This window comes from Pholcus phalangioides, unplaced genomic scaffold, assembly GCF_987345545.1.
Source record: "Pholcus phalangioides strain wild (caught in Gottingen) unplaced genomic scaffold, Ppha-v1.0 ptg000017l_1, whole genome shotgun sequence".
In the NCBI taxonomy this organism is placed as follows: domain Eukaryota; kingdom Metazoa; phylum Arthropoda; class Arachnida; order Araneae; family Pholcidae; genus Pholcus; species Pholcus phalangioides.
Genome location: NW_028301610.1, coordinates 47,870,958 through 47,894,550, shown reverse-complemented (window position 1 = coordinate 47,894,550; position 23,593 = coordinate 47,870,958). Strand labels below are relative to the sequence as shown.

The 23,593-nt window shown below is 34.1% G+C and overlaps 11 non-coding genes across 11 annotated transcripts; all 11 read right to left on the bottom strand.

The window, feature by feature from the left end:
- Positions 1 to 1,822: 1,822 nt before the first annotated feature.
- Positions 1,823 to 1,895, bottom strand: TRNAK-UUU (transfer RNA lysine (anticodon UUU)). Its single transcript has one exon. It is a non-coding gene; the product is annotated as a tRNA-Lys (tRNA).
- A 2,068-nt stretch (positions 1,896 to 3,963) lies between these two features.
- On the bottom strand, positions 3,964 to 4,036 carry TRNAK-UUU (transfer RNA lysine (anticodon UUU)). Its single transcript has one exon. It is a non-coding gene; the product is annotated as a tRNA-Lys (tRNA).
- A 2,073-nt stretch (positions 4,037 to 6,109) lies between these two features.
- On the bottom strand, positions 6,110 to 6,182 carry TRNAK-UUU (transfer RNA lysine (anticodon UUU)). Its single transcript has one exon. It is a non-coding gene; the product is annotated as a tRNA-Lys (tRNA).
- A 2,061-nt stretch (positions 6,183 to 8,243) lies between these two features.
- On the bottom strand, positions 8,244 to 8,316 carry TRNAK-UUU (transfer RNA lysine (anticodon UUU)). The gene has a single exon. It is a non-coding gene; the product is annotated as a tRNA-Lys (tRNA).
- A 2,067-nt stretch (positions 8,317 to 10,383) lies between these two features.
- On the bottom strand, positions 10,384 to 10,456 carry TRNAK-UUU (transfer RNA lysine (anticodon UUU)). Its single transcript has one exon. It is a non-coding gene; the product is annotated as a tRNA-Lys (tRNA).
- A 2,064-nt stretch (positions 10,457 to 12,520) lies between these two features.
- On the bottom strand, positions 12,521 to 12,593 carry TRNAK-UUU (transfer RNA lysine (anticodon UUU)). The gene has a single exon. It is a non-coding gene; the product is annotated as a tRNA-Lys (tRNA).
- A 2,061-nt stretch (positions 12,594 to 14,654) lies between these two features.
- On the bottom strand, positions 14,655 to 14,727 carry TRNAK-UUU (transfer RNA lysine (anticodon UUU)). The gene has a single exon. It is a non-coding gene; the product is annotated as a tRNA-Lys (tRNA).
- Positions 14,728 to 16,801: 2,074 nt separating this feature from the next.
- On the bottom strand, positions 16,802 to 16,874 carry TRNAK-UUU (transfer RNA lysine (anticodon UUU)). Its single transcript has one exon. It is a non-coding gene; the product is annotated as a tRNA-Lys (tRNA).
- Positions 16,875 to 18,948: 2,074 nt separating this feature from the next.
- Positions 18,949 to 19,021, bottom strand: TRNAK-UUU (transfer RNA lysine (anticodon UUU)). Its single transcript has one exon. It is a non-coding gene; the product is annotated as a tRNA-Lys (tRNA).
- Positions 19,022 to 21,082: 2,061 nt separating this feature from the next.
- TRNAK-UUU (transfer RNA lysine (anticodon UUU)) lies at positions 21,083 to 21,155 on the bottom strand. Its single transcript has one exon. It is a non-coding gene; the product is annotated as a tRNA-Lys (tRNA).
- Positions 21,156 to 23,218: 2,063 nt separating this feature from the next.
- TRNAK-UUU (transfer RNA lysine (anticodon UUU)) lies at positions 23,219 to 23,291 on the bottom strand. Its single transcript has one exon. It is a non-coding gene; the product is annotated as a tRNA-Lys (tRNA).
- Positions 23,292 to 23,593: the final 302 nt, after the last annotated feature.

Here is a 23,593-nt window from a genome sequence, read left to right as displayed (position 1 = left end):
AATAAAAATACTCTATCATAATCGCTCAACCGAATCATCAGGAAATTTTGCTTACGCTACACTACGCTTCACGAAAAGAATCTGCCTGATCGGTTTGAGATAATGTCGTTGGCGTTCAAGCAAAAAGCACCAAAACCGGGATCACAAGTCCGCAAAATTTTGTTTGACCGGACTTATCAGACAGCAGCAGAGAGTTAAAGTTGAACTTTCAGGAGTTTTTGAGATGGCTCGGGGAAAAGTGCAATCCATTACATAAAAGTGTGTAGTAAAATTCTGGAAATAATTGTATGTGAAGTTGAATGTACCTTGTATATCATGTTGGCTGAAAAAATTTGAAGACAACGAATTATTTATTCAGGAAAAAAAAATAAACTAATAAAAAACTGAACATTTGAAAAAGGAAAAAAATGAAGATTTGCTGACATTTATGCCTTTAATGCATTTTTTGAGCATCAAAAATGCCAAAAAACATTTTGAAAATTCCAAGGAATCGGGTCTGAAAGAGATTTACCAGAAGGTTGCCAACCCGCGGCACGCTAGCCACAAGTGGCAATCCATTGTATCAGATATGGGACTCGACTAAAATTGAAGAAAAATTACTTTCAATTTTTTTATCGAAAATTTTTTTTCTTTCTCTCATTTTTTCACCATCTCTTCCACAATATTCTTGTACTCTACCAAACCTATATTCGGTATGCGTGGCCTTCTTAACAAGGATTATGCTAAAATTTTCAACTCAATTTCTTTGCTTAATTTTATTCAAACGAAAACAAATTAAATAAAATTATGAGATAATAAGGAATCTTTTGATAGCACTATCGGCCCCCGAGCAAACTGATGCAGTATTATGGGTCCCCATCTAGCCTAACGATTACTATACTTACTCTTGCAAAAAAATAATAGTAATTAAATCTCATTATCACGAGGCCGCTTATTCCCTTGAGGAGCCTGGGGCAAATGCATTAACACAGCCGACGAAGATAATTTTTTTTCAATGCGTTTTCGGATTGTTTTTCATTTGAAAACGCGTACTAAGGCCAAGATTACAATGTAAACTTTTTGTAAAAGTGTTTTTATAAAACTTGAAAAATACAAGTAATAAAATGATCAGTTGTACTTGCTCGTATGTCACCAATCAGATGTATTTTCCAAGTTTTATAGTATTTCTCAAGTTTTATAAAAGCACAAAACTTTTATAGTATAAAATTCTGGCCCTAGGCCGGTATTACACTATGAAAGTTTCATAAAAGTTCTGTTACAAACCTTGGCAAATGCAATCGGTAATATTCGAAGGATTGCAACCGATAAGCTTATTCATTGTATTCATCAAGTTTTACAAAAGAAATTTTTTAAAACTGTTATAGTGTAACATTGGCCTTAGAGTTAAAAAGGCAACAAAAGAAACATTTTTATGGAAAACAAGAAAATGGCCTAAACAGAAAAAAAAAATGGTGTCCCGTAAAAGCAGGACGTGTGATCTCCGTTAAATTTTACAACTGGCACGTGCATCATAAATGTTCTTAAAAAGTTCCACGGCTTGCAAAAGGTTGGCACCCCTGGGATATACGAATTTTGTCTCGTGAAACCAAACATTGTACATTTTATAAAGTTTTCTTACTGTTGATTACACTTTCGCGAATATTAAACGAATTATGTTATCAAACTAGATGCAGGGACAAAAACTTTAGTGTACCTTCGTGTAAAAAAAAATTCTAAAAAAAAACGAGAGTGATTGCTAATTACTGAGGGGGAGAGAGAGATTATTATATTATGCAACCCATGTTTCAACCATTTGATTCAAGTGAGAGAAAAAAAAAAACGTAGCCCGGACAGGGGCTCGAACCCTGGACCGTTAGGTTAAAAGCCTAACGCTCTACCGACTGAGCTATCCGGGCATATTGTGCACATTACGTCCGATGATCGCCTCAACAAAATAAACATCTAAAGTCGAATTTCTCACAAATTTAATAAACACCTCAATTTTTTAACTCGCTTCAAACATGTTGTTGCTAGGCGAGTGAAATAAATTTCATTTTTTGATGGACATTTGTAAAAATACAAGGCTTGTGGCAAAGCGAAAAAATAATGGAATGTATATAATTAAATATGAATCGAAATAAGTGAGCTGTAAAACAAATAAAAATACTCTATCATAATCGCTCAACCGAATCATCAGGAAATTTTGCTTACGCTACACTACGCTTCACGAAAAGAATCTGCCTGATCGGTTTGAGATAATGTCCTTGGCGTTCAAGCAAAAAGCACCAAAACCGGGATCACAAGTCCGCAAAATTTTGTTTGACCGGACTTATCAGACAGCAGCAGAGAGTTAAAGTTGAACTTTCAGGAGTTTTTGAGATGGCTCGGGGAAAAGTGCAATCCATTACATAAAAGTGTGTAGTAAAATTCTGGAAATAATTGTATGTGAAGTTGAATGTACCTTGTATATCATGTTGGCTGAAAAAATTTGAAGACAACGAATTATTTATTCAGGAAAAAAAAATAAACTAATAAAAAACTGAACATTTGAAAAAGGAAAAAAATGAAGATTTGCTGACATTTATGCCTTTAATGCATTTTTTGAGCATCAAAAATGCCAAAAAACATTTTGAAAATTCCAAGGAATCGGGTCTGAAAGAGATTTACCAGAAGGTTGCCAACCCGCGGCACGCTAGCCACAAGTGGCAATCCATTGTATCAGATATGGGACTCGACTAAAATTGAAGAAAAATTACTTTCAATTTTTTTATCGAAAATTTTTTTTCTTTCTCTCATTTTTTCACCATCTCTTCCACAATATTCTTGTACTCTACCAAACCTATATTCGGTATGCGTGGCCTTCTTAACAAGGATTATGCTAAAATTTTCAACTCAATTTCTTTGCTTAATTTTATTCAAACGAAAACAAATTAAATAAAATTATGAGATAATAAGGAATCTTTTGATAGCACTATCGGCCCCCGAGCAAACTGATGCAGTATTATGGGTCCCCATCTAGCCTAACGATTACTATACTTACTCTTGCAAAAAAATAATAGTAATTAAATCTCATTATCACGAGGCCGCTTATTCCCTTGAGGAGCCTGGGGCAAATGCATTAACACAGCCGACGAAGATAATTTTTTTTCAATGCGTTTTCGGATTGTTTTTCATTTGAAAACGCGTACTAAGGCCAAGATTACAATGTAAACTTTTTGTAAAAGTGTTTTTATAAAACTTGAAAAATACAAGTAATAAACTGATCAGTTGTACTTGCTCGAATGTCACCAATCAGATGTATTTTCCAAGTTTTATAGTATTTCTCAAGTTTTATAAAAGCACAAAACTTTTATAGTATAAAATTCTGGTCCTAGGCCGGTATTACACTATGAAAGTTTCCTAAAAGTTCTGTTACAAACCTTGGCAAATGCAATCGGTAACATTCGAAGGATTGCAACCAATAAGCTTATTCATTGTATTCATCAAGTTTTACAAAAGAAATTTTTTAAAACTGTTGTTATAGTGTAACATTGGCCTTAGAGTTAAAAAGGCAACAAAAGAAACATTTTTATGGAAAACAAGAAAATGGCCTAAACACAAAAAAAAAAAATGGTGTCCCGTAAAAGCAGGACGTGTGATCTCCGTTAAATTTTACAACTGGCACGTGCATCATAAATGTTCTTAAAAAGTTCCACGGCTTGCAAAAGGTTGGCACCCCTGGGATATACGAATTTTGTCTCGTGAAACCAAACATTGTACATTTTATAAAGTTTTCTTAATGTTGATTACACTTTCGCGAATATTAAACGAATTATGTTATCAAACTAGATGCAGGGACAAAAACTTTAGTGTACCTTCGTGTAAAAAAAAATTCTAAACAAAAAACGAGAGTGATTGCTAATTACTGAGGGGGAGAGAGAGATTATTATATTATGCAACCCATGTTTCAACCATTTGATTCAAGTGAGAGAAAAAAAAAAACGTAGCCCGGACAGGGGCTCGAACCCTGGACCGTTAGGTTAAAAGCCTAACGCTCTACCGACTGAGCTATCCGGGCATATTGTGCACATTACGTCCGATGATCGCCTCAACAAAATAAACATCTAAAGTCGGAATTTCTCACAAATTTAATAAACACCTCAATTTTTTAACTCGCTTCAAACATGTTGTTGCTAGGCGAGTGAAATAAATTTCATTTTTTGATGGACATTTGTAAAAATACAAGGCTTGTGGCAAATCGAAAAAATAATGGAATGTATATAATTAAATATGAATCGAAATAAGTGAGCTGTAAAACAAATAAAAATACTCTATCATAATCGCTCAACCGAATCATCAGGAAATTTTGCTTACGCTACACTACGCTTCACGAAAAGAATCTGCCTGATCGGTTTGAGATAATGTCCTTGGCGTTCAAGCAAAAAGCACCAAAACCGGGATCACAAGTCCGCAAAATTTTGTTTGACCGGACTTATCAGACAGCAGCAGAGAGTTAAAGTTGAACTTTCAGGAGTTTTTGAGATGGCTCGGGGAAAAGTGCAATCCATTACATAAAAGTGTGTAGTAAAATTCTGGAAATAATTGTATGTGAAGTTGAATGTACCTTGTATATCATGTTCAGCATCAAAGCTGAAAAAATTTGAAGACAACGAATTATTTATTCAGGAAAAAAAAATAAACTAATAAAAAACTGAACATTTGAAAAAGGAAAAAAATGAAGATTTGCTGACATTTATGCCTTTAATGCATTTTTTGAGCATCAAAAATGCCAAAAAACATTTTGAAAATTCCAAGGAATCGGGTCTGAAAGAGATTTACCAGAAGGTTGCCAACCCGCGGCACGCTAGCCACAAGTGGCAATCCATTGTATCAGATATGGGACTCGACTAAAATTGAAGAAAAATTACTTTCAATTTTTTTATCGAAAATTTTTTTTCTTTCTCTCATTTTTTCACCATCTCTTCCACAATATTCTTGTACTCTACCAAACCTATATTCGGTATGCGTGGCCTTCTTAACAAGGATTATGCTAAAATTTTCAACTCAATTTCTTTGCTTAATTTTATTCAAACGAAAACAAATTAAATAAAATTATGAGATAATAAGGAATCTTTTGATAGCACTATCGGCCCCCGAGCAAACTGATGCAGTATTATGGGTCCCCATCTAGCCTAACGATTACTATACTTACTCTTGCAAAAAAATAATAGTAATTAAATCTCATTATCACGAGGCCGCTTATTCCCTTGAGGAGCCTGGGGCAAATGCATTAACACAGCCGACGAAGATAATTTTTTTTCAATGCGTTTTCGGATTGTTTTTCATTTGAAAACGCGTACTAAGGCCAAGATTACAATGTAAACTTTTTGTAAAAGTGTTTTTATAAAACTTGAAAAATACAAGTAATAAACTGATCAGTTGTACTTGCTCGAATGTCACCAATCAGATGTATTTTCCAAGTTTTATAGTATTTCTCAAGTTTTATAAAAGCACAAAACTTTTATAGTATAAAATTCTGGCCCTAGGCCGGTATTACACTATGAAAGTTTCATAAAAGTTCTGTTACAAACCTTGGCAAATGCAATCGGTAACATTCGAAGGATTGCAACCGATAAGCTTATTCATTGTATTCATCAAGTTTTACAAAAGAAATTTTTTAAAACTGTTATAGTGTAACATTGGCCTTAGAGTTAAAAAGGCAACAAAAGAAACATTTTTATGGAAAACAAGAAAATGGCCTAAACAGAAAAAAAAAATGGTGTCCCGTAAAAGCAGGACGTGTGATCTCCGTTAAATTTTACAACTGGCACGTGCATCATAAATGTTCTTAAAAAGTTCCACGGCTTGCAAAAGGTTGGCACCCCTGGGATATACGAATTTTGTCTCGTGAAACCAAACATTGTACATTTTATAAAGTTTTCTTAATGTTGATTACACTTTCGCGAATATTAAACGAATTATGTTATCAAACTAGATGCAGGGACAAAAACTTTAGTGTACCTTCGTGTAAAAAAAATTCTAAACAAAAAACGAGAGTGATTGCTAATTACTGAGGGGGAGAGAGAGATTATTATATTATGCAACCCATGTTTCAACCATTTGATTCAAGTGAGAGAAAAAAAAAAAACATAGCCCGGACAGGGGCTCGAACCCTGGACCGTTAGGTTAAAAGCCTAACGCTCTACCGACTGAGCTAGCCGGGCATATTGTGCACATTACGTCCGATGATCGCCTCAACAACATAAACATCTAAAGTCGAATTTCTCACAAATTTAATAAACACCTCAATTTTTTAACTCGCTTCAAACATGTTGTTGCTAGGCGAGTGAAATAAATTTCATTTTTTGATGGACATTTGTAAAAATACAAGGCTTGTGGCAAATCGAAAAAATAATGGAATGTATATAATTAAATATGAATCGAAATAAGTGAGCTGTAAAACAAATAAAAATACTCTATCATAATCGCTCAACCGAATCATCAGGAAATTTTGCTTACGCTACACTACGCTTCACGAAAAGAATCTGCCTGATCGGTTTGAGATAATGTCGTTGGCGTTCAAGCAAAAAGCACCAAAACCGGGATCACAAGTCCGCAAAATTTTGTTTGACCGGACTTATCAGACAGCAGCAGAGAGTTAAAGTTGAACTTTCAGGAGTTTTTGAGATGGCTCGGGGAAAAGTGCAATCCATTACATAAAAGTGTGTAGTAAAATTCTGGAAATAATTGTATGTGAAGTTGAATGTACCTTGTATATCATGTTGGCTGAAAAAATTTGAAGACAACGAATTATTTATTCAGGAAAAAAAAATAAACTAATAAAAAACTGAACATTTGAAAAAGGAAAAAAATGAAGATTTGCTGACATTTATGCCTTTAATGCATTTTTTGAGCATCAAAAATGCCAAAAAACATTTTGAAAATTCCAAGGAATCGGGTCTGAAAGAGATTTACCAGAAGGTTGCCAACCCGCGGCACGCTAGCCACAAGTGGCAATCCATTGTATCAGATATGGGACTCGACTAAAATTGAAGAAAAATTACTTTCAATTTTTTTATCGAAAATTTTTTTTCTTTCTCTCATTTTTTCACCATCTCTTCCACAATATTCTTGTACTCTACCAAACCTATATTCGGTATGCGTGGCCTTCTTAACAAGGATTATGCTAAAATTTTCAACTCAATTTCTTTGCTTAATTTTATTCAAACGAAAACAAATTAAATAAAATTATGAGATAATAAGGAATCTTTTGATAGCACTATCGGCCCCCGAGCAAACTGATGCAGTATTATGGGTCCCCATCTAGCCTAACGATTACTATACTTACTCTTGCAAAAAAATAATAGTAATTAAATCTCATTATCACGAGGCCGCTTATTCCCTTGAGGAGCCTGGGGCAAATGCATTAACACAGCCGACGAAGATAATTTTTTTTCAATGCGTTTTCGGATTGTTTTTCATTTGAAAACGCGTACTAAGGCCAAGATTACAATGTAAACTTTTTGTAAAAGTGTTTTTATAAAACTTGAAAAATACAAGTAATAAACTGATCAGTTGTACTTGCTCGAATGTCACCAATCAGATGTATTTTCCAAGTTTTATAGTATTTCTCAAGTTTTATAAAAGCACAAAACTGTTATAGTATAAAATTCTGGCCCTAGGCCGGTATTACACTATGAAAGTTTCATAAAAGTTCTGTTACAAACCTTGGCAAATGCAATCGGTAACATTCGAAGGATTGCAACCGATAAGCTTATTCATTGTATTCATCAAGTTTTACAAAAGAAATTTTTTAAAACTGTTATAGTGTAACATTGGCCTTAGAGTTAAAAAGGCAACAAAAGAAACATTTTTATGGAAAACAAGAAAATGGCCTAAACAGAAAAAAAAAATGGTGTCCCGTAAAAGCAGGACGTGTGATCTCCGTTAAATTTTACAACTGGCACGTGCATCATAAATGTTCTTAAAAAGTTCCACGGCTTGCAAAAGGTTGGCACCCCTGGGATATACGAATTTTGTCTCGTGAAACCAAACATTGTACATTTTATAAAGTTTTCTTAATGTTGATTACACTTTCGCGAATATTAAACGAATTATGTTATCAAACTAGATGCAGGGACAAAAACTTTAGTGTACCTTCGTGTAAAAAAAATTCTAAACAAAAAACGAGAGTGATTGCTAATTACTGAGGGGGAGAGAGAGATTATTATATTATGCAACCCATGTTTCAACCATTTGATTCAAGTGAGAGAAAAAAAAAACGTAGCCCGGACAGGGGCTCGAACCCTGGACCGTTAGGTTAAAAGCCTAACGCTCTACCGACTGAGCTATCCGGGCATATTGTGCACATTACGTCCGATGATCGCCTCAACAAAATAAACATCTAAAGTCGGAATTTCTCACAAATTTAATAAACACCTCAATTTTTTAACTCGCTTCAAACATGTTGTTGCTAGGCGAGTGAAATAAATTTCATTTTTTGATGGACATTTGTAAAAATACAAGGCTTGTGGCAAATCGAAAAAATAATGGAATGTATATAATTAAATATGAATCGAAATAAGTGAGCTGTAAAACAAATAAAAATACTCTATCATAATCGCTCAACCGAATCATCAGGAAATTTTGCTTACGCTACACTACGCTTCACGAAAAGAATCTGCCTGATCGGTTTGAGATAATGTCCTTGGCGTTCAAGCAAAAAGCACCAAAACCGGGATCACAAGTCCGCAAAATTTTGTTTGACCGGACTTATCAGACAGCAGCAGAGAGTTAAAGTTGAACTTTCAGGAGTTTTTGAGATGGCTCGGGGAAAAGTGCAATCCATTACATAAAAGTGTGTAGTAAAATTCTGGAAATAATTGTATGTGAAGTTGAATGTACCTTGTATATCATGTTGGCTGAAAAAATTTGAAGACAACGAATTATTTATTCAGGAAAAAAAAATAAACTAATAAAAAACTGAACATTTGAAAAAGGAAAAAAATGAAGATTTGCTGACATTTATGCCTTTAATGCATTTTTTGAGCATCAAAAATGCCAAAAAACATTTTGAAAATTCCAAGGAATCGGGTCTGAAAGAGATTTACCAGAAGGTTGCCAACCCGCGGCACGCTAGCCACAAGTGGCAATCCATTGTATCAGATATGGGACTCGACTAAAATTGAAGAAAAATTACTTTCAATTTTTTTATCGAAAATTTTTTTTCTTTCTCTCATTTTTTCACCATCTCTTCCACAATATTCTTGTACTCTACCAAACCTATATTCGGTATGCGTGGCCTTCTTAACAAGGATTATGCTAAAATTTTCAACTCAATTTCTTTGCTTAATTTTATTCAAACGAAAACAAATTAAATAAAATTATGAGATAATAAGGAATCTTTTGATAGCACTATCGGCCCCCGAGCAAACTGATGCAGTATTATGGGTCCCCATCTAGCCTAACGATTACTATACTTACTCTTGCAAAAAAATAATAGTAATTAAATCTCATTATCACGAGGCCGCTTATTCCCTTGAGGAGCCTGGGGCAAATGCATTAACACAGCCGACGAAGATAATTTTTTTTCAATGCGTTTTCGGATTGTTTTTCATTTGAAAACGCGTACTAAGGCCAAGATTACAATGTAAACTTTTTGTAAAAGTGTTTTTATAAAACTTGAAAAATACAAGTAATAAACTGATCAGTTGTACTTGCTCGAATGTCACCAATCAGATGTATTTTCCAAGTTTTATAGTATTTCTCAAGTTTTATAAAAGCACAAAACTGTTATAGTATAAAATTCTGGCCCTAGGCCGGTATTACACTATGAAAGTTTCATAAAAGTTCTGTTACAAACCTTGGCAAATGCAATCGGTAACATTCGAAGGATTGCAACCGATAAGCTTATTCATTGTATTCATCAAGTTTTACAAAAGAAATTTTTTAAAACTGTTGTTATAGTGTAACATTGGCCTTAGAGTTAAAAAGGCAACAAAAGAAACATTTTTATGGAAAACAAGAAAATGGCCTAAACAAAAAAAAAAAAAATGGTGTCCCGTAAAAGCAGGACGTGTGATCTCCGTTAAATTTTACAACTGGCACGTGCATCATAAATGTTCTTAAAAAGTTCCACGGCTTGCAAAAGGTTGGCACCCCTGGGATATACGAATTTTGTCTCGTGAAACCAAACATTGTACATTTTATAAAGTTTTCTTAATGTTGATTACACTTTCGCGAATATTAAACGAATTATGTTATCAAACTAGATGCAGGGACAAAAACTTTAGTGTACCTTCGTGTAAAAAAAATTCTAAACAAAAAACGAGAGTGATTGCTAATTACTGAGGGGGAGAGAGAGATTATTATATTATGCAACCCATGTTTCAACCATTTGATTCAAGTGAGAGAAAAAAAAAACGTAGCCCGGACAGGGGCTCGAACCCTGGACCGTTAGGTTAAAAGCCTAACGCTCTACCGACTGAGCTATCCGGGCATATTGTGCACATTACGTCCGATGATCGCCTCAACAAAATAAACATCTAAAGTCGAATTTCTCACAAATTTAATAAACACCTCAATTTTTTAACTCGCTTCAAACATGTTGTTGCTAGGCGAGTGAAATAAATTTCATTTTTTGATGGACATTTGTAAAAATACAAGGCTTGTGGCAAATCGAAAAAATAATGGAATGTATATAATTAAATATGAATCGAAATAAGTGAGCTGTAAAACAAATAAAAATACTCTATCATAATCGCTCAACCGAATCATCAGGAAATTTTGCTTACGCTACACTACGCTTCACGAAAAGAATCTGCCTGATCGGTTTGAGATAATGTCGTTGGCGTTCAAGCAAAAAGCACCAAAACCGGGATCACAAGTCCGCAAAATTTTGTTTGACCGGACTTATCAGACAGCAGCAGAGAGTTAAAGTTGAACTTTCAGGAGTTTTTGAGATGGCTCGGGGAAAAGTGCAATCCATTACATAAAAGTGTGTAGTAAAATTCTGGAAATAATTGTATGTGAAGTTGAATGTACCTTGTATATCATGTTGGCTGAAAAAATTTGAAGACAACGAATTATTTATTCAGGAAAAAAAAATAAACTAATAAAAAACTGAACATTTGAAAAAGGAAAAAAATGAAGATTTGCTGACATTTATGCCTTTAATGCATTTTTTGAGCATCAAAAATGCCAAAAAACATTTTGAAAATTCCAAGGAATCGGGTCTGAAAGAGATTTACCAGAAGGTTGCCAACCCGCGGCACGCTAGCCACAAGTGGCAATCCATTGTATCAGATATGGGACTCGACTAAAATTGAAGAAAAATTACTTTCAATTTTTTTATCGAAAATTTTTTTTCTTTCTCTCATTTTTTCACCATCTCTTCCACAATATTCTTGTACTCTACCAAACCTATATTCGGTATGCGTGGCCTTCTTAACAAGGATTATGCTAAAATTTTCAACTCAATTTCTTTGCTTAATTTTATTCAAACGAAAACAAATTAAATAAAATTATGAGATAATAAGGAATCTTTTGATAGCACTATCGGCCCCCGAGCAAACTGATGCAGTATTATGGGTCCCCATCTAGCCTAACGATTACTATACTTACTCTTGCAAAAAAATAATAGTAATTAAATCTCATTATCACGAGGCCGCTTATTCCCTTGAGGAGCCTGGGGCAAATGCATTAACACAGCCGACGAAGATAATTTTTTTTCAATGCGTTTTCGGATTGTTTTTCATTTGAAAACGCGTACTAAGGCCAAGATTACAATGTAAACTTTTTGTAAAAGTGTTTTTATAAAACTTGAAAAATACAAGTAATAAACTGATCAGTTGTACTTGCTCGAATGTCACCAATCAGATGTATTTTCCAAGTTTTATAGTATTTCTCAAGTTTTATAAAAGCACAAAACTTTTATAGTATAAAATTCTGGCCCTAGGCCGGTATTACACTATGAAAGTTTCATAAAAGTTCTGTTACAAACCTTGGCAAATGCAATCGGTAACATTCGAAGGATTGCAACCGATAAGCTTATTCATTGTATTCATCAAGTTTTACAAAAGAAATTTTTTAAAACTGTTATAGTGTAACATTGGCCTTAGAGTTAAAAAGGCAACAAAAGAAACATTTTTGTGGAAAACAAGAAAATGGCCTAAACAGAAAAAAAAAATGGTGTCCCGTAAAAGCAGGACGTGTGATCTCCGTTAAATTTTACAACTGGCACGTGCATCATAAATGTTCTTAAAAAGTTCCACGGCTTGCAAAAGGTTGGCACCCCTGGGATATACGAATTTTGTCTCGTAAAACCAAACATTGTGCATTTTATAAAGTTTTCTTAATGTTGATTACACTTTCGCGAATATTAAACGAATTATGTTATCAAACTAGATGCAGGGACAAAAACTTTAGTGTACCTTCGTGTAAAAAAAAATTGTAAACAAAAAACGAGAGTGATTGCTAATTACTGAGGGGGAGAGAGAGATTATTATATTATGCAACCCATGTTTCAACCATTTGATTCAAGTGAGAGAAAAAAAAAAAACATAGCCCGGACAGGGGCTCGAACCCTGGACCGTTAGGTTAAAAGCCTAACGCTCTACCGACTGAGCTATCCGGGCATATTGTGCACATTACGTCCGATGATCGCCTCAACAAAATAAACATCTAAAGTCGAATTTCTCACAAATTTAATAAACACCTCAATTTTTTAACTCGCTTCAAACATGTTGTTGCTAGGCGAGTGAAATAAATTTCATTTTTTGATGGACATTTGTAAAAATACAAGGCTTGTGGCAAATCGAAAAAATAATGGAATGTATATAATTAAATATGAATCGAAATAAGTGAGCTGTAAAACAAATAAAAATACTCTATCATAATCGCTCAACCGAATCATCAGGAAATTTTGCTTACGCTACACTACGCTTCACGAAAAGAATCTGCCTGATCGGTTTGAGATAATGTCGTTGGCGTTCAAGCAAAAAGCACCAAAACCGGGATCACAAGTCCGCAAAATTTTGTTTGACCGGACTTATCAGACAGCAGCAGAGAGTTAAAGTTGAACTTTCAGGAGTTTTTGAGATGGCTCGGGGAAAAGTGCAATCCATTACATAAAAGTGTGTAGTAAAATTCTGGAAATAATTGTATGTGAAGTTGAATGTACCTTGTATATCATGTTGGCTGAAAAAATTTGAAGACAACGAATTATTTATTCAGGAAAAAAAAATAAACTAATAAAAAACTGAACATTTGAAAAAGGAAAAAAATGAAGATTTGCTGACATTTATGCCTTTAATGCATTTTTTGAGCATCAAAAATGCCAAAAAACATTTTGAAAATTCCAAGGAATCGGGTCTGAAAGAGATTTACCAGAAGGTTGCCAACCCGCGGCACGCTAGCCACAAGTGGCAATCCATTGTATCAGATATGGGACTCGACTAAAATTGAAGAAAAATTACTTTCAATTTTTTTATCGAAAATTTTTTTTCTTTCTCTCATTTTTTCACCATCTCTTCCACAATATTCTTGTACTCTACCAAACCTATATTCGGTATGCGTGGCCTTCTTAACAAGGATTATGCTAAAATTTTCAACTCAATTTCTTTGCTTAATTTTATTCAAACGAAAACAAATTAAATAAAATTATGAGATAATAAGGAATCTTTTGATAGCACTATCGGCCCCCGAGCAAACTGATGCAGTATTATGGGTCCCCATCTAGCCTAACGATTACTATACTTACTCTTGCAAAAAAATAATAGTAATTAAATCTCATTATCACGAGGCCGCTTATTCCCTTGAGGAGCCTGGGGCAAATGCATTAACACAGCCGACGAAGATAATTTTTTTTCAATGCGTTTTCGGATTGTTTTTCATTTGAAAACGCGTACTAAGGCCAAGATTACAATGTAAACTTTTTGTAAAAGTGTTTTTATAAAACTTGAAAAATACAAGTAATAAACTGATCAGTTGTACTTGCTCGAATGTCACCAATCAGATGTATTTTCCAAGTTTTATAGTATTTCTCAAGTTTTATAAAAGCACAAAACTGTTATAGTATAAAATTCTGGCCCTAGGCCGGTATTACACTATGAAAGTTTCATAAAAGTTCTGTTACAAACCTTGGCAAATGCAATCGGTAACATTCGAAGGATTGCAACCGATAAGCTTATTCATTGTATTCATCAAGTTTTACAAAAGAAATTTTTTAAAACTGTTATAGTGTAACATTGGCCTTAGAGTTAAAAAGGCAACAAAAGAAACATTTTTATGGAAAACAAGAAAATGGCCTAAACAGAAAAAAAAAATGGTGTCCCGTAAAAGCAGGACGTGTGATCTCCGTTAAATTTTACAACTGGCACGTGCATCATAAATGTTCTTAAAAAGTTCCACGGCTTGCAAAAGGTTGGCACCCCTGGGATATACGAATTTTGTCTCGTGAAACCAAACATTGTACATTTTATAAAGTTTTCTTAATGTTGATTACACTTTCGCGAATATTAAACGAATTATGTTATCAAACTAGATGCAGGGACAAAAACTTTAGTGTACCTTCGTGTAAAAAAAATTCTAAACAAAAAACGAGAGTGATTGCTAATTACTGAGGGGAAGAGAGAGATTATTATATTATGCAACCCATGTTTCAACCATTTGATTCAAGTGAGAGAAAAAAAAAACGTAGCCCGGACAGGGGCTCGAACCCTGGACCGTTAGGTTAAAAGCCTAACGCTCTACCGACTGAGCTATCCGGGCATATTGTGCACATTACGTCCGATGATCGCCTCAACAAAATAAACATCTAAAGTCGGAATTTCTCACAAATTTAATAAACACCTCAATTTTTTAACTCGCTTCAAACATGTTGTTGCTAGGCGAGTGAAATAAATTTCATTTTTTGATGGACATTTGTAAAAATACAAGGCTTGTGGCAAATCGAAAAAATAATGGAATGTATATAATTAAATATGAATCGAAATAAGTGAGCTGTAAAACAAATAAAAATACTCTATCATAATCGCTCAACCGAATCATCAGGAAATTTTGCTTACGCTACACTACGCTTCACGAAAAGAATCTGCCTGATCGGTTTGAGATAATGTCGTTGGCGTTCAAGCAAAAAGCACCAAAACCGGGATCACAAGTCCGCAAAATTTTGTTTGACCGGACTTATCAGACAGCAGCAGAGAGTTAAAGTTGAACTTTCAGGAGTTTTTGAGATGGCTCGGGGAAAAGTGCAATCCATTACATAAAAGTGTGTAGTAAAATTCTGGAAATAATTGTATGTGAAGTTGAATGTACCTTGTATATCATGTTGGCTGAAAAAATTTGAAGACAACGAATTATTTATTCAGGAAAAAAAAATAAACTAATAAAAAACTGAACATTTGAAAAAGGAAAAAAATGAAGATTTGCTGACATTTATGCCTTTAATGCATTTTTTGAGCATCAAAAATGCCAAAAAACATTTTGAAAATTCCAAGGAATCGGGTCTGAAAGAGATTTACCAGAAGGTTGCCAACCCGCGGCACGCTAGCCACAAGTGGCAATCCATTGTATCAGATATGGGACTCGACTAAAATTGAAGAAAAATTACTTTCAATTTTTTTATCGAAAATTTTTTTTCTTTCTCTCATTTTTTCACCATCTCTTCCACAATATTCTTGTACTCTACCAAACCTATATTCGGTATGCGTGGCCTTCTTAACAAGGATTATGCTAAAATTTTCAACTCAATTTCTTTGCTTAATTTTATTCAAACGAAAACAAATTAAATAAAATTATGAGATAATAAGGAATCTTTTGATAGCACTATCGGCCCCCGAGCAAACTGATGCAGTATTATGGGTCCCCATCTAGCCTAACGATTACTATACTTACTCTTGCAAAAAAATAATAGTAATTAAATCTCATTATCACGAGGCCGCTTATTCCCTTGAGGAGCCTGGGGCAAATGCATTAACACAGCCGACGAAGATAATTTTTTTTCAATGCGTTTTCGGATTGTTTTTCATTTGAAAACGCGTACTAAGGCCAAGATTACAATGTAAACTTTTTGTAAAAGTGTTTTTATAAAACTTGAAAAATACAAGTAATAAACTGATCAGTTGTACTTGCTCGAATGTCACCAATCAGATGTATTTTCCAAGTTTTATAGTATTTCTCAAGTTTTATAAAAGCACAAAACTTTTATAGTATAAAATTCTGGCCCTAGGCCGGTATTACACTATGAAAGTTTCCTAAAAGTTCTGTTACAAACCTTGGCAAATGCAATCGGTAACATTCGAAGGATTGCAACCAATAAGCTTATTCATTGTATTCATCAAGTTTTACAAAAGAAATTTTTTAAAACTGTTGTTATAGTGTAACATTGGCCTTAGAGTTAAAAAGGCAACAAAAGAAACATTTTTATGGAAAACAAGAAAATGGCCTAAACAAAAAAAAAAAAAATGGTGTCCCGTAAAAGCAGGACGTGTGATCTCCGTTAAATTTTACAACTGGCACGTGCATCATAAATGTTCTTAAAAAGTTCCACGGCTTGCAAAAGGTTGGCACCCCTGGGATATACGAATTTTGTCTCGTGAAACCAAACATTGTACATTTTATAAAGTTTTCTTAATGTTGATTACACTTTCGCGAATATTAAACGAATTATGTTATCAAACTAGATGCAGGGACAAAAACTTTAGTGTACCTTCGTGTAAAAAAAATTCTAAACAAAAAACGAGAGTGATTGCTAATTACTGAGGGGGAGAGAGAGATTATTATATTATGCAACCCATGTTTCAACCATTTGATTCAAGTGAGAGAAAAAAAAAAAAAAAAACTTAGCCCGGACAGGGGCTCGAACCCTGGACCGTTAGGTTAAAAGCCTAACGCTCTACCGACTGAGCTATCCGGGCATATTGTGCACATTACGTCCGATGATCGCCTCAACAAAATAAACATCTAAAGTCGGAATTTCACACAAATTTAATAAACACCTCAATTTTTTAACTCGCTTCAAACATGTTGTTGCTAGGCGAGTGAAATAAATTTCATTTTTTGATGGACATTTGTAAAAATACAAGGCTTGTGGCAAATCGAAAAAATAATGGAATGTATATAATTAAATATGAATCGAAATAAGTGAGCTGTAAAACAAATAAAAATACTCTATCATAATCGCTCAACCGAATCATCAGGAAATTTTGCTTACGCTACACTACGCTTCACGAAAAGAATCTGCCTGATCGGTTTGAGATAATGTCGTTGGCGTTCAAGCAAAAAGCACCAAAACCGGGATCACAAGTCCGCAAAATTTTGTTTGACCGGACTTATCAGACAGCAGCAGAGAGTTAAAGTTGAACTTTCAGGAGTTTTTGAGATGGCTCGGGGAAAAGTGCAATCCATTACATAAAAGTGTGTAGTAAAATTCTGGAAATAATTGTATGTGAAGTTGAATGTACCTTGTATATCATGTTGGCTGAAAAAATTTGAAGACAACGAATTATTTATTCAGGAAAAAAAAATAAACTAATAAAAAACTGAACATTTGAAAAAGGAAAAAAATGAAGATTTGCTGACATTTATGCCTTTAATGCATTTTTTGAGCATCAAAAATGCCAAAAAACATTTTGAAAATTCCAAGGAATCGGGTCTGAAAGAGATTTACCAGAAGGTTGCCAACCCGCGGCACGCTAGCCACAAGTGGCAATCCATTGTATCAGATATGGGACTCGACTAAAATTGAAGAAAAATTACTTTCAATTTTTTTATCGAAAATTTTTTTTCTTTCTCTCATTTTTTCACCATCTCTTCCACAATATTCTTGTACTCTACCAAACCTATATTCGGTATGCGTGGCCTTCTTAACAAGGATTATGCTAAAATTTTCAACTCAATTTCTTTGCTTAATTTTATTCAAACGAAAACAAATTAAATAAAATTATGAGATAATAAGGAATCTTTTGATAGCACTATCGGCCCCCGAGCAAACTGATGCAGTATTATGGGTCCCCATCTAGCCTAACGATTACTATACTTACTCTTGCAAAAAAATAATAGTAATTAAATCTCATTATCACGAGGCCGCTTATTCCCTTGAGGAGCCTGGGGCAAATGCATTAACACAGCCGACGAAGATAATTTTTTTTCAATGCGTTTTCGGATTGTTTTTCATTTGAAAACGCGTACTAAGGCCAAGATTACAATGTAAACTTTTTGTAAAAGTGTTTTTATAAAACTTGAAAAATACAAGTAATAAACTGATCAGTTGTACTTGCTCGAATGTCACCAATCAGATGTATTTTCCAAGTTTTATAGTATTTCTCAAGTTTTATAAAAGCACAAAACTTTTATAGTATAAAATTCTGGCCCTAGGCCGGTATTACACTATGAAAGTTTCCTAAAAGTTCTGTTACAAACCTTGGCAAATGCAATCGGTAACATTCGAAGGATTGCAACCAATAAGCTTATTCATTGTATTCATCAAGTTTTACAAAAGAAATTTTTTAAAACTGTTGTTATAGTGTAACATTGGCCTTAGAGTTAAAAAGGCAACAAAAGAAACATTTTTATGGAAAACAAGAAAATGGCCTAAACAAAAAAAAAAAAAATGGTGTCCCGTAAAAGCAGGACGTGTGATCTCCGTTAAATTTTACAACTGGCACGTGCATCATAAATGTTCTTAAAAAGTTCCACGGCTTGCAAAAGGTTGGCACCCCTGGGATATACGAATTTTGTCTCGTGAAACCAAACATTGTACATTTTATAAAGTTTTCTTAATGTTGATTACACTTTCGCGAATATTAAACGAATTATGTTATCAAACTAGATGCAGGGACAAAAACTTTAGTGTACCTTCGTGTAAAAAAAATTCTAAACAAAAAACGAGAGTGATTGCTAATTACTGAGGGGGAGAGAGAGATTATTATATTATGCAACCCATGTTTCAACCATTTGATTCAAGTGAGAGAAAAAAAAAAAAAAAAACTTAGCCCGGACAGGGGCTCGAACCCTGGACCGTTAGGTTAAAAGCCTAACGCTCTACCGACTGAGCTATCCGGGCATATTGTGCACATTACGTCCGATGATCGCCTCAACAAAATAAACATCTAAAGTCGGAATTTCTCACAAATTTAATAAACACCTCAATTTTTTAACTCGCTTCAAACATGTTGTTGCTAGGCGAGTGAAATAAATTTCATTTTTTGATGGACATTTGTAAAAATACAAGGCTTGTGGCAAATCGAAAAAATAATGGAATGTATATAATTAAATATGAATCGAAATAAGTGAGCTGTAAAACAAATAAAAATACTCTATCATAATCGCTCAACCGAATCATCAGGAAATTTTGCTTACGCTACACTACGCTTCACGAAAAGAATCTGCCTGATCGGTTTGAGATAATGTCGTTGGCGTTCAAGCAAAAAGCACCAAAACCGGGATCACAAGTCCGCAAAATTTTGTTTGACCGGACTTATCAGACAGCAGCAGAGAGTTAAAGTTGAACTTTCAGGAGTTTTTGAGATGGCTCGGGGAAAAGTGCAATCCATTACATAAAAGTGTGTAGTAAAATTCTGGAAATAATTGTATGTGAAGTTGAATGTACCTTGTATATCATGTTGGCTGAAAAAATTTGAAGACAACGAATTATTTATTCAGGAAAAAAAAATAAACTAATAAAAAACTGAACATTTGAAAAAGGAAAAAAATGAAGATTTGCTGACATTTATGCCTTTAATGCATTTTTTGAGCATCAAAAATGCCAAAAAACATTTTGAAAATTCCAAGGAATCGGGTCTGAAAGAGATTTACCAGAAGGTTGCCAACCCGCGGCACGCTAGCCACAAGTGGCAATCCATTGTATCAGATATGGGACTCGACTAAAATTGAAGAAAAATTACTTTCAATTTTTTTATCGAAAATTTTTTTTCTTTCTCTCATTTTTTCACCATCTCTTCCACAATATTCTTGTACTCTACCAAACCTATATTCGGTATGCGTGGCCTTCTTAACAAGGATTATGCTAAAATTTTCAACTCAATTTCTTTGCTTAATTTTATTCAAACGAAAACAAATTAAATAAAATTATGAGATAATAAGGAATCTTTTGATAGCACTATCGGCCCCCGAGCAAACTGATGCAGTATTATGGGTCCCCATCTAGCCTAACGATTACTATACTTACTCTTGCAAAAAAATAATAGTAATTAAATCTCATTATCACGAGGCCGCTTATTCCCTTGAGGAGCCTGGGGCAAATGCATTAACACAGCCGACGAAGATAATTTTTTTTCAATGCGTTTTCGGATTGTTTTTCATTTGAAAACGCGTACTAAGGCCAAGATTACAATGTAAACTTTTTGTAAAAGTGTTTTTATAAAACTTCAAAAATACAAGTAATAAACTGATCAGTTGTACTTGCTCGAATGTCACCAATCAGATGTATTTTCCAAGTTTTATAGTATTTCTCAAGTTTTATAAAAGTACAAAACTGTTATAGTATAAAATTCTGGCCCTAGGCCGGTATTACACTATGAAAGTTTCATAAAAGTTCTGTTACAAACCTTGGCAAATGCAATCGGTAACATTCGAAGGATTGCAACCGATAAGCTTATTCATTGTATTCATCAAGTTTTACAAAAGAAATTTTTTAAAACTGTTATAGTGTAACATTGGCCTTAGAGTTAAAAAGGCAACAAAAGAAACATTTTTATGGAAAACAAGAAAATGGCCTAAACAGAAAAAAAAATGGTGTCCCGTAAAAGCAGGACGTGTGATCTCCGTTAAATTTTACAACTGGCACGTGCATCATAAATGTTCTTAAAAAGTTCCACGGCTTGCAAAAGGTTGGCACCCCTGGGATATACGAATTTTGTCTCGTGAAACCAAACATTGTACATTTTATAAAGTTTTCTTAATGTTGATTACACTTTCGCGAATATTAAACGAATTATGTTATCAAACTAGATGCAGGGACAAAAACTTTAGTGTACCTTCGTGTAAAAAAAATTCTAAACAAAAAACGAGAGTGATTGCTAATTACTGAGGGGGAGAGAGAGATTATTATATTATGCAACCCATGTTTCAACCATTTGATTCAAGTGAGAGAAAAAAAAAACTTAGCCCGGACAGGGGCTCGAACCCTGGACCGTTAGGATAAAAGCCTAACGCTCTACCGACTGAGCTATCCGGGCATATTGTGCACATTACGTCCGATGATCGCCTCAACAAAATAAACATCTAAAGTCGGAATTTCTCACAAATTTAATAAACACCTCAATTTTTTAACTCGCTTCAAACATGTTGTTGCTAGGCGAGTGAAATAAATTTCATTTTTTGATGGACATTTGTAAAAATACAAGGCTTGTGGCAAATCGAAAAAATAATGGAATGTATATAATTAAATATGAATCGAAATAAGTGAGCTGTAAAACAAATAAAAATACTCTATCATAATCGCTCAACCGAATCATCAGGAAATTTTGCTTACGCTACACTACGCTTCACGAAAAGAATCTGCCTGATCGGTTTGAGATAATGTCCTTGGCGTTCAAGCAAAAAGCACCAAAACCGGGATCACAAGTCCGCAAAATTTTGTTTGACCGGACTTATCAGACAGCAGCAGAGAGTTAAAGTTGAACTTTCAGGAGTTTTTGAGATGGCTCGGGGAAAAGTGCAATCCATTACATAAAAGTGTGTAGTAAAATTCTGGAAATAATTGTATGTGAAGTTGAATGTACCTTGTATATCATGTTGGCTGAAAAAATTTGAAGACAACGAATTATTTATTCAGGAAAAAAAAATAAACTAATAAAAAACTGAACATTTGAAAAAGGAAAAAAATGAAGATTTGCTGACATTTATGCCTTTAATGCATTTTTTGAGCATCAAAAATGCCAAAAAACATTTTGAAAATTCCAAGGAATCGGGTCTGAAAGAGATTTACCAGAAGGTTGCCAACCCGCGGCACGCTAGCCACAAGTGGCAATCCATTGTATCAGATATGGGACTCGACTAAAATTGAAGAAAAATTACTTTCAATTTTTTTATCGAAAATTTTTTTTCTTTCTCTCATTTTTTCACCATCTCTTCCACAATATTCTTGTACTCTACCAAACCTATATTCGGTATGCGTGGCCTTCTTAACAAGGATTATGCTAAAATTTTCAACTCAATTTCTTTGCTTAATTTTATTCAAACGAAAACAAATTAAATAAAATTATGAGATAATAAGGAATCTTTTGATAGCACTATCGGCCCCCGAGCAAACTGATGCAGTATTATGGGTCCCCATCTAGCCTAACGATTACTATACTTACTCTTGCAAAAAAATAATAGTAATTAAATCTCATTATCACGAGGCCGCTTATTCCCTTGAGGAGCCTGGGGCAAATGCATTAACACAGCCGACGAAGATAATTTTTTTTCAATGCGTTTTCGGATTGTTTTTCATTTGAAAACGCGTACTAAGGCCAAGATTACAATGTAAACTTTTTGTAAAAGTGTTTTTATAAAACTTGAAAAATACAAGTAATAAACTGATCAGTTGTACTTGCTCGAATGTCACCAATCAGATGTATTTTCCAAGTTTTATAGTATTTCTCAAGTTTTATAAAAGCACAAAACTGTTATAGTATAAAATTCTGGCCCTAGGCCGGTATTACACTATGAAAGTTTCATAAAAGTTCTGTTACAAACCTTGGCAAATGCAATCGGTAACATTCGAAGGATTGCAACCGATAAGCTTATTCATTGTATTCATCAAGTTTTACAAAAGAAATTTTTTAAAACTGTTATAGTGTAACATTGGCCTTAGAGTTAAAAAGGCAACAAAAGAAACATTTTTATGGAAAACAAGAAAATGGCCTAAACAGAAAAAAAAAAATGGTGTCCCGTAAAAGCAGGACGTGTGATCTCCGTTAAATTTTACAACTGGCACGTGCATCATAAATGTTCTTAAAAAGTTCCACGGCTTGCAAAAGGTTGGCACCCCTGGGATATACGAATTTTGTCTCGTGAAACCAAACATTGTACATTTTATAAAGTTTTCTTAATGTTGATTACACTTTCGCGAATATTAAACGAATTATGTTATCAAACTAGATGCAGGGACAAAAACTTTAGTGTACCTTCGTGTAAAAAAAATTCTAAACAAAAAACGAGAGTGATTGCTAATTACTGAGGGGGAGAGAGAGATTATTATATTATGCAACCCATGTTTCAACCATTTGATTCAAGTGAGAGAAAAAAAAAACGTAGCCCGGACAGGGGCTCGAACCCTGGACCGTTAGGTTAAAAGCCTAACGCTCTACGGACTGAGCTATCCGGGCATATTGTGCACATTACGTCCGATGATCGCCTCAACAAAATAAACATCTAAAGTCGGAATTTCTCACAAATTTAATAAACACCTCAATTTTTTAACTCGCTTCAAACATGTTGTTGCTAGGCGAGTGAAATAAATTTCATTTTTTGATGGACATTTGTAAAAATACAAGGCTTGTGGCAAATCGAAAAAATAATGGAATGTATATAATTAAATATGAATCGAAATAAGTGAGCTGTAAAACAAATAAAAATACTCTATCATAATCGCTCAACCGAATCATCAGGAAATTTTGCTTACGCTACA